Raw genomic sequence first — 5,725 nt, forward strand, 5'->3', positions numbered from 1 at the left:
CACAGTGTAATTTGCAATGTTAATTTTTTTGCAATGTTACATTTTTTTGCAATGTTAATTTTTTTTTTAATTTTTTCTTATTTCCACACAACTCCTTTATGCTATATTAATGACATAGTTAAATATTGAAAATGGGTGGATTTCCCCTTTAAGAGCAGTATATGAGTCAGCTGGCCAGGCAGAGTGTCAGACTGAGTTTGCCCAGGGTCCCCGCCCACTTCCTCGTTTCACGGCGGGTCGTTTGTTTGTGCTCATAGCGTCGAGACGTGCGCCAGCTAGAGCCCTGTTAGAGTGTGTGTGTGTGCGTTCACACACGGGTCTAGAGGCGGTGCTAGGACCGAGCGGACCGTTAACACTGACAACCTGGGCATTCCCTCACATGTTAACAGGATTGTGCCTGTTGTTGTACTGTTGACCGCTGTTCTTTTAACCTTTTTTGTTTTTATGCTTTATGTTGCTACCTTTTATTATTATTTGAGCACTGGTTAGTGAGATCCAGTGCTACAGCCCCTGTGGCTTTAAACTTAAACAAACTGTCCAACCACAGGTTTAATTCGGCTACGGCCGGAGACAGATACTTGGCTAATAGTTATACTGCAGATTGGCACTTAATTGATTGCTGTCTCCTTTGTGGTGTTCATGGCTTTTGGCCTTTTTGAGTGTACATTTGCAGTGATCTTTAATGCCAAATTACACATGGCTCTGAGTGTTTATATCTTGCTGATTTGCAGTGTTTAACTTGTGTGTGTGCAGATTTCAATGGGTAGGCCTACCTTTTAGTGCAACTATTTGGCCAAGCTTTTGTCTCTCTAGTAGCCCTATGCACTTTACTGGTTGACATTGTGGAAAGAGGTTTTAATCATTAAATATATGACCAATACATTGTACGTCCTCTTATGTGAATAAATAAATGTTTGCATTCCAAACCGACCAATTATTTGTTCACTTAAACTGAACACTTACCTTTTGGGGAAGTTGACTGGATATAATAACCTGTACCTCGGGTCTCCCACCCTGTAATTGGGAGTGGCGTAGTCACACTGTGTATAAAGGAGTACTTGGTGACTCCATCTGGTTACATTATGGTGAACGAATTGATGCTAATATTATAATACTAATAATTATTATTATCGTTTTGTCCTTGTTGGTGTACAGTTGGTTCTGGTTGCAAAGGATACAGTAGCTGTCGGGCCGGGTGCACAACAGCGCAGAATGGCAACATAGATCAGGCTCTCTCTCTCTCTCTCTCTCTCTCTCTCTCTCTCTCTCTCTCTCTCTCTCTCTCTCTCTCTCTGCTAATTCTCAACGAAAATCTGTGATTCTAATTTTCCTATGATCACCAGAAGTGAGAGTGTCAATTCCTTGATCAAATATGGTTTTTTTCAAAGGAAATCAAAGGCTACAGCTTATGGAGCCAACATCGGTATAGTGTCCAAGCGTCTCAGAAAGAGTTTTCACCGCAACCGAATTCCATTGCTCAGGAAATAAACAAAGGATTACAATAACATAACATTCCCTATAATCAGTAACATAGGTGATACCTATGTCTATCAAATATGGTTTTATTGAAAGGCAATCAAAGGCTAGATCAAGCTTAGAAAGCAAACATTGGGTAATATCCGACGCTACGGCAAAGTTTATTTTCATACAATAGGCCTATAGATTACATTGTTTCAATATAATAAAAGTAAATACAAAAACAACATTTCTGGGTCCAATTTTTGTAATAGAGAGGAATGGTCATGCATATTCCCACCTATAAACATGTTTTTGCCCAATGCTGACAGCTGGTCAGCAGGTTGTGTAATAAAAATGTAGAGTGTGATTGTGAACGCTTTCCCTAACCCTACCCAAACTGTTAGTTATGTAACAAATAGGCAAACTCATCATTGAGCAATAAAAGAATATTCATGCTTATAGCCTATACTCTGCATAATGTCAGGGTAGCAGCATGTTGTGCTTAGTAGCCAATACATTTGTTTTTCTCATTCGGAAAACATTAAAATTGACGTTGAGATTAAAGCATTAATCATTCGACATTTGGCTCTGTACTTGTTTTTTTGCCACCAAACTTCTTAACCAAAAATAGTATATCTACAAGCTGTCGCAGCATGATGCATTGTCAGCTTGTAGATCGGCTATTTTCAGTGAATGTAGGTTACCCCGCAAAATAGGGATGCTGGTATAGCGTAAAAAGAAGAAGAAAAAAAGAGAGATAAACTGTTCTATATCACATGGATTTGGCGGACCCCCTGTAGTAACTACGAGGACCCCCTAGGGCCTAGGGGTCCCGGACCCCCGTTTTTACATCATATCAGACGGCAATTTATTTTGTTAACTCTGTCTTGCCTGTCTAAGTGACTCTAGCCTACATTATATTTTGCTTAATATAATGTTGACACTATGACGAACTCTTGTTTCCCCCTAACCTAACAATAATGTAACTGTAATAAATAGCCGACATTTTGCAATCGTGTCATTGTTATCCAAGTTATTGCTAGTAATCGTGGTGGAAAAAGTACTCAAACTTTTTACTTAAGTAAAAGTATCAATACCGCAATACAGAAATACTCTATTACAAGTAAATGAAGACCGCATGGCTACTTAAAATTCACGAGGATATGCAAATGAGCCATGCGGTACGTCTTACTTAGCCTACCACAAACAGCAGATCGCAGCATGACGCGTTGTCAGCTTGTAGATCGGCTATTTTCAGTGAATGTACCCCCCGGATGCTGGTTATAGTGAAAAAAAAAAAGAAGAAAAAAAGAGAGAAAATCTCAAATAGATTTGGCGGACCCCCTGTACTGTAGTAACTATGAGGACCCCCTTATGAAGACCCCTGTTCTAGGTTAACATATGCTGGTTTAGAACATATGTTTTTAAACCATAGCATGTTACCCTAATATATTGTTGATACCCTAACTCATAAACTCTTTTAGTTATGTAGTGATAGCCTACATCATTGAATGTATATAGGGCTGAAGTGGTTAATGTATGTTCTGTAATAATAATCCAAATCTACAACTTAACTTAAGTTTTCAAATAATTTTAGTGGAGTACAAGTATAATATTTGCCTCTGAGATCAGATTTAGTGGAGTAGAAGTAAAAGTACTGAAATTTGGAAAGACTTGGAAAACAAACGCCAGCCATGGATCATATGACGGTCGTCTGTTACGGTCATGGATGAACTTGTTTGCACTTTCTCCCTTTTTGCTCCATACATCTATATACACGTTCAGATTTAAAAAATAAAGTGCTTAGCTCATGGCCACACATGTTACAATTATGTACGGGCCCTCAATAGGTACCCGTATTTTCCGTATTGTTCAATAAAAAGCCACCGATCGGATTAAAATATCCGATCGGTGGCCATTTTCTCATAGAGTTATAATGTACCAGAGTGCAATACACCTCCCAGCCAATAGGGTCACGTAGTTGAAAGCATATGAAGAAAATACGGGGGAAATGGCCACCAATCGGATTAAAATGCTTTTTATTTAACAATTCAGAATATTCGGGTACTTCTGAGGAAACGTACATAATTGTAAAATCCGTAGCCATGGGGTAAGCACTTTATATTTGGAATATGAACGTTCATGTAGATGTACGGACCAAAAAGGGAGAAAGTTTAAATACCAAGTTGAAGCTCATCCATGACGGTCACGATATGACAGTCATGTTTCAGGGCTATAAACTCGAGTCATACATGATCGGTTTCGCTGTTCTCAAATAGATTACCCACAATAAATAAAATACTGGAGCACAGCCTGGGTACTTTGAAGGCAGTAAGCTAATCAAAATAGAAAAGATTGTAACTTCCTCTTGCAATGAACAGCCAACTAATTTCCAAATGGACTGCAGGTTATGTAAAAAAAACGAATACAATTACTAGATCATGATGTACCATGGAATGACAAAAGAACAAGCTGACAAAGTGTAAAAATCAATCAAATCAATCTTTATTTTTATTTAATCCTTTCTGTGCTGTTTCATCATGCTCCTCCTTCTTCCTCGTCTAGGAATGGAGTCTGGGAGTTGGGGGAAAGATTCAACTGGTCAGTGAAACAATAAATCCAGGACCGAGATTTGCCGCTGCTGACGGGGGCGGGTCCGGGAGTTGGGGGAAATATTTAACTGGTCAGTGAAACAGTAAATCCAGCAGAGAGTTAAGGACCACAAGCAGTGAGTGCAGGACCGTGATTGGCTGCCCAGAAGAGACAAAGAAGTTACTGCAGGCGCCACCGTGCCCTTTTTTTAAAAACTGTTTTTCTGATTCAAAATTCAAAATGGTGGGAGATCTAAAGGTCAGAGGTCAAAAGTCAGAGTGTGAAAGTTGTTCATCATGAGTAGACGCATGTGTGTATCGAAGTTTCATGGCTGTAGGTCAAACAGGGCATGAGTTGTACCTGTTCAAAGTTGGCATTTTCAATTGAGTGCTATAGCGCCACCTTTTGACGAAAGATTGTGAGATTTATTTCTTGATAGTTTTTCATGACCATCTATCATATGGCCGAGTTTCGTAAAAAGCGTATGCACGGTTCAGCCAGAACTGGCAAAAACGGCAGAAGAAGAAGAAGAAACAGAATAATGCCAAAATCAAAACGGAGCCATGCTGGCAGCCTGGCCCCGTAAATATTACATATATACAGTATGACATCTTGACAATACCTATCATCACATTTTATTACCACGATAGGCTATATCGTGGGACAATATATTGTGACACTCCTATAGGCAGGGAGGGTTAATCTTTTTTTTTTTTATCACTTGGGGAGGGTAAATGATTTCAAAGGGAGGGTCATGGCATTTTAGATCAGGGCACATACATTTTCTCCAGGGGTACCCTTCTTTAAAAATCGACCTGTCCCTTAGACGACATCCTGGAAATTACGTCAAAATCATCCCATATCGGCTGTGATCTGGCCTTGTCCTGAACGCCACTGAAAGACGTCATGATGACGCTGTTCGGTGACGTTCAGGACAAGACCAGATCATGGCCAATATGATTTCAACGTCATCACCAGGACATCGTATAGACATCTTTTTAGTGACCTAAAACAGACGTCCAATTTGGGTGATTAAAAAGTCGCTTAAATGACGTCCTGTAAATTACGTCATCTAAGCGACCCCATATCAGCTGTGACTGACCTAGTTCTGAAAGTCACTGAAAGACGTCACCACAACATTATCTGGCTTTGTGTCAAGTCGTCATGTACATTTATACAAGACTGGTATTGATCTGATTGCATGCAGAATAGTGTCAAAGAGTCCACACGATGTCCTGGTGATGACGTCAATATCATCCCCATATCAGCTGTGATCTGGCCTAGTACTGAACGTCACCGGAGGACGCCATCATAACTCATCATTGAGTCATCATGGCGTAATCATGACGTCTTGATTTTGACGTCATTTCCAAGACGTCATCTAAACAACTTTATAATCACCCAAACTGCAAACTGGCCGTATATCAGGCTGTTTTAGGTTACTAAAAAGCCGTCCATACGATGTCCTAGTGATGACGTCAAGATCATCCCCATATTGGCCATGATTTGGCCTAGTCCTGAACATCACTGAAAGACATTGTAAACAACTTTTTAATCACCCAAACGTTCTTAAAAATAATATTATTTGGTTTCGCTATTGTATTTATTATTATAGCAGCACATGTGTTCAGTGCACAAACACGTTGATCAGTGTGCAATGCATGCATGTATGTTG

The sequence above is a fragment of the Gymnoscopelus braueri genome, assembly GCF_963280865.1.
Source record: "Gymnoscopelus braueri genome assembly, chromosome: 13".
Lineage (NCBI taxonomy): Eukaryota > Metazoa > Chordata > Actinopteri > Myctophiformes > Myctophidae > Gymnoscopelus > Gymnoscopelus braueri.